Raw genomic sequence first — 10,727 nt, forward strand, 5'->3', positions numbered from 1 at the left:
TATACTAAGTGAAATAAATCTGACAGAGAAAGACAAATACCTTATGATCTGTCTTATATGTGGAATCTACAAAAGTATTAAAAATAAAAATTAAATACAAAAATTAAAATATTAAAAAAGAAATCCTAAGCTCATAGATACGGAGAACAGATAGGTGGTTGCCAGAACTGGGGGTTAGTGGGTGGGAGAAATGGGTGGATTGTTTTTGTTTCTTTGTAGTTTAAATAAATTGAATAAAAAATAAATAAAACACCCACAAAGAAGCAAGGTAAAAGAAAAAAGAAAGAAAGAACAACAGCCTCCAGGCCGGGGTGACAGCTCCTCTGCTGCCTGGTTGGGGGGTGGGGAGAGCAGCTGCACCTCCTCCCTCGCATTGAGGGAGGGGCTGATGGGCCAGGCTGTGAAGGCTCCAATTGTAACGTGAATACCACGCCCAGAGGGTTTTGGGCAGACCCCCCACTGTGGGCAGATGGACGCACAGGTTGCCTGCCATGAAATCCCAGCCTCCCTGCCTCTATCTCCAGAGGCCCTGGAGGATGGTCCTGAACTTTCGTTCTTCTGTCCTCCAGGCTCCTGCATTCTTGTTGAACCTCTGGTCTCCTGTGGGTTCTTGGTAGTGTCGATGCAAAATAACCAATAACCATTCTATAGATAAGAGAAATAAGGTGAGTTTACTTGAGCCAGAGTGAGGATTATAACCCGGAAGGCCTTAGAAAGCGTTCTGGAGAAGCATGGTTTTCAGTACAGTCTTATATCTTTTTAGAACAAAGAACATACATTAAACAAACCCAGGAAACATTTCTATCAAAATTTCAAAGAGGTATTTAATTGTAAATTAGCAGGTCAACGTGACTGTGACTGTGATGTCAGGAAAGGGACTAATCCAGGCATTATCAATAGGGTGTTGCCAATAGGGTTTAGGAAGGGAAGTATGCATTCTTGTCTTAAGACAGTCTTTACGTTAACAGTTAAGTAGATGTGCAATGTATGTTTGATAGGCCATAAATTGGACTTGTTAGTTCCAGCCAAATCAGTTTTGAACCGGAATAGTTACCCCGTATACCTCAGTATGTGAGAATCTCTTGTCAGTAGCTCCTGTTGTACAGAGAGAAGTTTTTTCCAAACTCAGCATGTTGCTGTGGTCAGGTTGGGCCCTCCGGGCCATTTTCTCCAGCCTGGAGAGGCCTCAGAACAGCTGGGCAGATGAGGGAAGCTCAGGCGTGGTGCTGGGCACCAGCTGGTCTTCAGGCCCTCAGAGCTGGGCTGGGTTCTCCTCCACCAAGGGGTGAGGTGGGGACTCCAGGCTCACAGGGCCCAGGGTGCGAGGTGGCTCAGGGAGGCCATGGTCTGTCTGGTTCCCCAGGCTGGGCTGCACCATTAGCTACTTGTGGCTATTGAGCCCCTGAAATGCAGCTAGTCTGACTGACATGTGCTGTAAGTCTAAAACACACACCTGGTTTCAATATTTAGTACAAGAAATGTCAACTATCTCATTGATACTTTTTTATATTGATTATATATTGAAATTACAATATATTGGATATGTTGAGTTAAATAAAATATATGATTACAATTAATTTCACCTGTTTCTTTTTACTCTTTTTAATGTGGTTACTAGAAAATTTTAAATTACACATGTGGCTGGCTTTGCGTTTCTGTTGGACAGCCTTGCTCTGGGGGAATGATGCCCGGGAAGCAGTTGGTTGGGGCCACCTGGGTGCCGTTGAGGAAACAAGGCCTTCCCTCAGCCCCTGTCACCACGAGTCCTGTGTATGGTGAGAAACGGGGCGGGGGGGTGGGTTGTGATTGCTGGCATCTCTGGGGTGCTGATGGAGGCCTCAACAGGGGTCTCGAGGGTGCTGGGGACTGTTGGGGAAGAGGGAGAATCCCCTTCCACCCTTTCCTTTAAGCTTCTTATGGCTGGCCATATAATTAAAAGACAGGTTAGCAGGAGAAAATAATGCCAAGTTTAATAACATGTATATACAGGAGAAACCAGGGAAACTGAGTTTCTCAACACAGTGGCAGAAATTCTCATCTTAAATACTATCTTCAGCTAAAGACAAAGGAGGATGTTGGGGGTGGGGGCTTTGGGATGTCAGAGGGGAAAAAGACAATTCACATGGAGAGGGAAATGTAAATGTTTGTCAGACAGTTCTTTGCAGGGCCACCTCTAGAGAACGTGGCTGGAGAGACAGGAATTATAGTAATCAAGAGTATGTAGATTTAAGTTCTCTCCTTCCCTCCTGATAAGAGTTTCCAGAGACAAGGCCATCCCTCCCTCTTCCCAGTACAGAGAGGGAGATACCTTTACAAATGTAAATATTTGGTAAACAGAACTTTGAAAATAACGGGCTTAGCAAGGACCCTGCCAGTTAAAATTTTTTTTAGGGAGTTAGTGGGGGAGAAAATAATTTCCATCAGAGAAAATAATCAAGGTAAAGAGACATATTTCAGGGTGGCCAATTTTGATCTCCCACAGGACAAATAGCTTCCCAGTCTCTGGGGCCCTCCCAGCACAGAACAGTGTAACTGTGTGCCCCCATGAGTGCCAGGGAGCTGGCAGCGTGGAGTGGTATTGGTATTCTATACCAATGGATGTCATGACTAACACAGCAATTATAGGCTTTTGCATTGTTTATGCTTCTCCAAAAGCATGGGAGTGCTCTCATCTGGCGGCTGAAAGGCCTCCGCCAAGTTTCATTACAATGTATGATTGTATTTACCCTGTCGGGCCTCCCGGAGTCTTGGTGCCTCGTGTGGCTTTAACACTGTTCACTTTTCTTGTAATTAAATCACTGATTGAATGAAAAAAAAAAAACAAAACATGGCTTGGGTTCATTAGCATAAAAGCACCCAACTTCCTGTTGCATTTCGTTTTTTCTGCTCTGATCTAGAGCTTTGCAGCTGCCCTGGTACCTGGCTGGAATCACGCAGCCCTGGCCAGCCTGCCCTCCAGCTTGAGGATGGGCCTCCCACCCTGCCCCCACCCATCCCTCTGCAGACTCCAGAAGGAGCTGCAGCCTGCGCCAGGGCCTTGGTGGAAGCACTGTTGGCATGCTCTGGGATGCTGAGCAGACAGGAGGATGCTCCTGTCTGTTCAGTGCTCACAGCCCACAAACATTCCTCCTCTGGTGATTTTGCTCAGAGCTGGGCCAAGTTTGTGACCATGTGTGTATGTGTGTGTGTGTAGATATTTTTCCCCCAAATGACACAAAACGTACATGTATGGTGAAATTAAGTAGCTCCTTTCTGGATCTTCTGATTGCAAAATCAATGGGAATGAAGCATTTGTCACTCCCCTTCTTTCTGCCTCGGAGCCCCTGCTGTGCTGGTTCCTCAGCCCCAGCACAGTCAGCTCCTCAGGGAGCTGTTCCAGGTGGGATCCTCTGACAGAGGAGATGGGCAAGGGGAGGCAGGCCAGGCTCGCTCTGGGCTGGGGGGCCAGGCAGACAGAGCTCACCTCGGAAGCCTCCCTCAGCAAGAAAAACTCACTCCTGTGGGGCCTTTTCTCCACCTCCCTTCAGCCTGAAATGTCTTTGTTTCACCATTAAGACTAGTGCTTTATTGCAGATTCCTCTGAGAGAAGGAACCAGTGTCTTCAATTCATACTACGGAGCAAACAACCCATCAGAACCTCCCCTGAGAGAGCCTTTGACAGTAGCAGAAGTTGTAATAATAATAAAGTAGTGATAATGATATTGAGAGCAAACACTTCTATGGCTCTATGTTCCAAGCACTGTTTTAAGTGTGTAAATATGATAACTCATCTAACATACTTTGAGATAATTAAAGCCCAGAGAGATAAGTAGCAAGGCCAAGACTCAGATCCGCGTGTGCCCTTGAGCTCCACGTTATGCAGGACGTGAGAGCACGCGGTAGCTGGGAGCGGGGCTGGGTGGTGGCGTCAGGGCTGCCGAGCTTCCAAACGGATTCTGCAGACCCTTCAGTGCTGTTGAAGGTTGGATTCTGTGCGAATGAGGGAGGGGACAACTTGGCTGCTTATTTTCTGGCAATATTTAGGCCAGAAGTTATGGTCATTTTTTCTCTTCAATTAGCAAATGTTGGGCATTTAGGAAACTGTCCTAGAAAGCCATGTGTTAACATCAAACATTTTAACCCACTTCTTTTAACAGATTACATGGTTGTGATAATTAGACTGCTGAGAGCAGGAGTATAGTGTTTAATTAACGTGATTTTTTTTTTTTTGTGAGGAAGATTAGCTCTGAGCTAACATCTGATGCCAATCCTCCTCTTTTTGCTGAGGAAGATTGGCCCTGGGCTAACATCCAAGCCCATCTTCCTCTACTTTATATGGGACACTGCCACAGCGTGGCTTGATAAGCGGTGAGTAGGTCCACGACCAGGATCCAAGCCTATGAACCCCAGGCCGCCGAAGCGCAGCACATGAACTTAACCACTACACCACTTGGCCAGCCCCTAATTAACGTGATTTTTTAAAAAAGAAATTCAATTGTTAAAGAAAATACAATAAGAAATTGAAAATTGAAATTAGCATGAATTAGCATTACCCCCCACCCCAAGTAGCTTGCCTGCATGGCATTTTTCTTGGTGTTTCCTGGGGGAATTTGAGGACAGTGAGAGTAGGTAGGAAAGTGGGGCCACATGTGGCTTGCTAGGAGGATGGAATTCTGCAGTCCACAGGTGTGGGGGTGGGGTGGAGACACTGCAAGGACCCACCTCCTTCCTCGGCCCCCTAATGGGAACCCACGTGAACCACTGGGCAGGTTCCCAGGCACTAAGTATACTTCATCCTCTCTCCTGTCACTGGAAGAGGCAACAACAACAACATCACACCCACTTAAATTCCAAAAGGCATCCGCTCCTGCCTCAGTTAGCACACCGGCTGCCCAGGATTCCCCTCATCACCATTCCTGCCCCTTCTTACTAGATCTTACTAGAAGTAAGATCTCCAGAGTGAGATTTCTAGACAACACCACAATACTCTCTTCACTGCCCTCATGATAAAAATGCATTTCCTTAATGGAATGTCTAGGCAGCCTTTCGGTTTGGCTTCTGCACACCTTGCCCACCTTATCCCTCATCCCTCAACACTTGCCACACATGCTGAACTCCAGCTCAATCTGGCTCCTCAAACTAAAACCTATGAGTACTTTTTACTCGTCCTTTTCTCTCACCCAACACCAATGGTATTGCTGGTTCTGCCTCTGGAATATATTTCAAATCCCGTCACTTCTCTGTTTCTCCACGACCACCAGCCATGTTCAGGCCACAGTCATTTCTCACCTGGGCCACTAGGATAACATCCTAGTGGATCTTCTACAACCCTTTCTCCTCCGAGCAGCTAGAGTGACCTAAAATCTAACTGGGTCAAATGATTCTGCCTTTAAAGCCTCCCACAGGCTCTCCGTGCACTTCAAGTGAAACCCCTGCCTCGGCTCTCTTGGCCCCACCTAAGAACAACCTACTCACCTCGCCTCAAACCACTCTCTCCTCTGCTCCCTACCCTCCACACACATTGGCCTCCTCTCTCTTCTTGAAATAGACCAAGTCCCCTCTGCCCTCAGACACTGCCCTGCTGTGTCCTCTTCCCCTAGCTCTGACAGGATTGCTGATCCTTATCCTTTAGCTTTGCCTCAGCTGTTACCACACACTATTTTTTGTTTGTTTGTTTGTTTGGTTTTTGAGGAAGATTAGCCCTGAGCTAATGTCTGTTGCCAATCCTCTTCTTTTTGCTGAGGAAGATTGGCCCTGCGCTATCATCTGTGCCCATCTTCCTCTACTTTATATGGGATGCCGCCACAGCATGGCCTGACAGGCAGTGCGTAAGTCCACGCCCAGGACCCGAACCTGCAAACCCTGGGCTGCCGAAGTGGAGCGCGCACACTTAACTGCTACCCCACCCGGCTGACACCCCCCCATAGTATCTTCACATGCCCTCTCCTAACCCCTCCTCTCCGTAGACTCTCTCTCACCACAGGATACACCACCATCTGTAATTAACCTTTCTGTTTGGATTCCTTGTTCTTTTCCCTGAGCTCTCTGCGGGCATCTGGCCTGTCCACTACCGCACTCTTGCTGCTCGGCTCACAGCAGCCCTCAATAAACATTTGTTGCATGAGTGAAGGAACGCTGGACTCTTGATTTGCCCTATACTCCCTGCCCTTTCCTCCTTTCAGCCCTGCTGCTGAGCACTTCCTCCCCCTTTAGGTGCTGACTTAGACATCATTCCCTTGAGAGGCCTCCACTGATTCCTTCAGCCTAAGTTGCATGTCCTTCCTGTGTGTTCCCACGCCATCTGTGTTCCCTGTCACTGTGCTTATCCCACTTCACTGTCCCTACCTGCTTGATTCTCTGCCTGTAAGCTCAGTGAGGGCAGGACCCTGGCTGACTTCCACTCCATTGTACCCCAGAAACTGCAGTGGCTGGCACACAGCATGACTCCTTGAATGTAGACCATTGGGCATATAATCCTTGGTAGGTAAAACTGTCTTTTGATAATCATTTAAGTTTTATCCCCTATGTCCTTAGATTGTCATACTTAAACCCCTAATCTCAACTCTTGTCTTCTAAAGAGCTCCTTTTCCTCAGAAGGCTGCTGCAGTAATTGTTTCTTCTTTCTCCATTCTTGGTTCCTGAGCCTTGGTCACAGGAAGTCTCCTGGATACTAGGATGAGCCATAGGAATTAGCTTTGGTTCTGAAAGAGTACCAGCCTGGAGTGGGTAGGTTGAATCCTTCTGTGTATCTAAATGCACCAGGTGTCTTTCTGTGTGATGCAGAGAATGTTAAGTCCCTTGGTCTCTCTGCTTGCCCGAAGGATGGTTCTTTGGTGGTGGTCTTTTCTGTGCAGGAGAAAGGGGTAGCTCTTGCCTAAGAGTAGAATGTGAAGAGGAGGATACTAGTTCCATGTGGTTTTTGTATGCACCATTTCTGAGGACTTTTGGGGTCATTTGGTGAAGTCAGAGTTATCAAGAAAGCGTTCATGGCTTTATGGTTATATACATTTTTTCCTCAGACTAGCATCTCTTCAGAGAACTACGTCTTCATTATTCTCAGTCCTTGTGGTCCAGGTAGGGCTCACTCCATCTCCTGGCTAAAAGGCATTTGACTCACACCTGGCTAATCAGAGTACCATCCCTGCTCATGTAACCCAGCACAAGCCAATCAGAACCCTCCTAGGACTTTTGCTGGAACCTCTGGGAAAGAGGCACTGTCTTTTTACTAAAACTAGTTTTGTGAAGACGATGTAAGTCCACAGCTATTGACGGTCATCTTTGCCACCATGTAGATGAACTTGCTTAGGGAGAATCCATTACTAGGGAAAATAGAAATAAGAAACGGAGAGAGACACAGAGTCCCTGTGACTTTGTTTGAGCCCCTGGATTTATACCTGAACATTGCATTTTTTTCATTATTTTTTTTCACTTAGACTAGTTTGAATTGGATTTTTGTCATTTCCAGCCATAAGAATGCTGACTAATATAATGGAGGTCTCATATCAAAACGAAAGGGAAGGGGCTGGCTGGGTGGTGTTGTGATTAAATTTGCACACTCTGTTTTGGCGGCCCGGGTTTCGTGGGTTCGGATCCTGGGCATGGACCTACATCAAGCCATGCTGCGGTGGCATCCCATATGCAAAATACAGGAAGATGGGCACAGATGTTAGCTCAGGGCCAATCTTCCTCAAGCAAAAAGAGGAAAATTGGCAATGGATGGTAGTTCAGGGACACTCTTCCTCACCAAAAAAAAAAAAAGGAAAGGGAAGAACAAAGAATCATAATTAAAGGGCTGGAAATTTGTTGACACATGACAAAATAAAATGTATCACTTAGTAAACAGCTAATTAGTCTAATTCAAGAAAAGACTATTTATAAAAGTGTTGATGGGGTATAGGGTAATCTGGGGCCAGCTACAGTGGGAGCTCTTATCACCCCTAGATCCTAAGGGAGAAAAGGAGGGCGCAGGTAACAGAAATCTGGCAGGAAAGGGTCTGTAGGGAAGCTCTCCTGGAGATGAGCGGAGCCTCTGTTGGAGGATGCTCAGCCTGAGGGAAGGAGCCACGGGATTCATGCCCTGACCTCCGTCTCCTCCCTTGCTATGATTCTTGGCTGGGAAGCAGAGGGTGTGGGAACCTGCAGCCCTTCATCAGAGAGCTGGGTGGAGAGGATGGTGAGCAGATCTGGAGGAGCCAATGGAAGACATCCAGCCCGCGTGTAAACGTACAGAAGATCCAGGGGGATAACTGGCTCTCAGTGCAAAGCTTGTTGCACAAAGAGGGCCGTGGAAACAGTGAAGGACGTGGAAATCATGAAAAAGGGTGTGGAGCTGGTTGAGGAGCCATTAGCATGTAACATCTGTGGATATTTTGTTGGTTTGTCTGATTGAGTAAAAAAAATCTATCCTACAAATGGTTAGAAGTACATCCTCTTTTCGTAAAATCTTGCAAGGTGAAACGTGTTAGTCATGGCTCTACATTAAGGAAAAATAAAGTATGTGATTTTATTGACTTTTTTTTAATTAGTCAAGTATGCTGAGATTTGTGGTGTAAAATATGGAGAATAAATAATGCTAATGCTAATGCTGAACGTTTGCTGACAGTTTCTTCTGTGCTGCCTGCATTTTCTTATTCAGTCCTCACACAACATGAAGAGGTAGCTGCTTGTATTTTTCCCTATCGTGCAAGTGAACAATCTCAGGAGAGTTATAAGACTTGACTGAAGACAGTGGTGAGGTGTGTGACCTGGAGCCTGAGCTGGTGGCCTCTCTGTCATTCCTTCTTGCTCTGTGTCCAGAGGGCTCTGGCCAGCCCATCTTCCACGTTTTACAGAAGTCAGTAGTGAATCATTACGCTCTGACATGGCCAAGCACCTTGAGAAAGCTGCTGATGGTGGGCTCCAGGGAAGCAAATCCCTTTAAAATCCCTAAAGTGTAGTTATGTCAAGACCATGGCACATTATGTGATGCCATCTTGTGACACTATGCCTGCCTGCCACTCCAGGGCCACAGTCATCTGTGAGAGACCGTCTCTCTCCAGTGTCTCCAAGAAAGTGAGTCTATGTCAGAGAGCACTTGAGTTAATAGTACCTTATGACGCTGTCTGAGTTTTTCAATGCAATAAAAATGATTATAAATTAAGTGGAACTGCCTGTACCCCTAGAGGGAATATATACATGTGCACGACCTGCTTGTTATATCAGTTATTAGAATCCAGTCACGCGTCGCAGGAAGAATGACTACAGAGGAATTACATGTGTTGAGACACAATGGAGCGAAGAGTGAGCGTGAGTGCTGCTTCTTCTTGCTGCCACCCCGCCCACGCCTCCCACCCACCCACTCCCAGAAATGCTGCTGTAACATTTTCCTTTTGACAGTTAATTGAAGGCTGGCTAATCAGCAACATTACCCACGAATTAAGTGTGTAGCTAGAAGGTGGAGGTAAGGAGCCTGCTGTTTGGATTTCTTTGAAGGAAGGTTTGATTCTTTGTCTCCTGTCAAATGTGCGCGTTTACATTTAAATACCTGGGAACCACAGGTGTTTTGCTGTTCACTGTTGAAGACACTGAAACATTGGCAAGCGTCTCAGAGAGACCGTGGGATGAAATGAAGAAAGCTTTTAACCAGGAACAAAGGGCTTTGGAGTCCAGCCACATCTCTGCTCCACAAGCTCGTGACCCCAGCCAGCCACCTACCGTCAGACCTCAATTTCCTTGTCTGTGAAACGGAGATGATTGTAGCTATCCTGCATTCCACTGCATGGGGCTGCACTGGGAATGGAATGAGGTAATGACAGAGAAAATACTTTGAAAAGACAGAGTAGAACATGAGGTATTATTCCTACTACTCAACCCTGGTTTCAGAGAGTTATTTTGAGCAAAATGTTGCCAGGCGTGGGCAGGTGGGCAAGTGAGCAGATCCTGGACTCTTAGCTGCCTCTGGGATGGACCTGGCCGAGCTACAAGTCTCTCTAAGCCTCCATTTCTTTATCAGTAAGAACAGGGTTATCTCACCTCATAGGCTTGTTTAAAGAATTTAATAATAACGATGAAGGCTAACTTTTATTGGCATATTATTCCAATAATACACAAACTTAAAAACTATAAACGGTCAAGTCACTCAATCTTGTTTCATTATAGCTTCTGGGTTTCATGTCATTCCTCCCCCGACCCCAAGGTTATAAAATATTTAAAAACAGTAGTTTCTTCTATTACTTATATGATTTTTGTGCATTTAGTTCATTAAACTATCTAGGATTTATTTTTTGGTTGTTGTCTATGGTATCAGATATATGATCTAAATTTAACTTTTCCCAAGTGGATGGCAAATTATTGCATGTATTGAGTCTTTTCCCTACCTATTTGAAATGTCGTCTTCATCACATGCTAAATTCCCATGAGGATCTGTTTCTGGACTGCTAATTCTATTCCACTGATCTCTTTTGTTGATTTCAGTGTCAATATCACACCATAGGAATTATCATAACTATAATACATTGGACAGGTTCTGTGTCATTATTCTTTCTTTCCGCTCTGGAATGCTGCCATATTTTCTGTTCCAGAGGAATCATAGCACTTGGTCTTTTTCTTGCAGCATACATCTTAGCATGCCATGAACTGTCATTGTCCTTTACAGTTGGCTTAGGTCCTGCCGTCTGTAAGCTCCTCACAGGATGTGCCTCCCTCACACGTCTCCCGTAATGAATAAACATGGTCCAATAACCACTTGTTGAATGAAAAATGCTCTTTGT

The sequence above is a fragment of the Diceros bicornis genome, chromosome 34, assembly GCF_020826845.1.
Source record: "Diceros bicornis minor isolate mBicDic1 chromosome 34, mDicBic1.mat.cur, whole genome shotgun sequence".
NCBI lineage: Eukaryota > Metazoa > Chordata > Mammalia > Perissodactyla > Rhinocerotidae > Diceros > Diceros bicornis.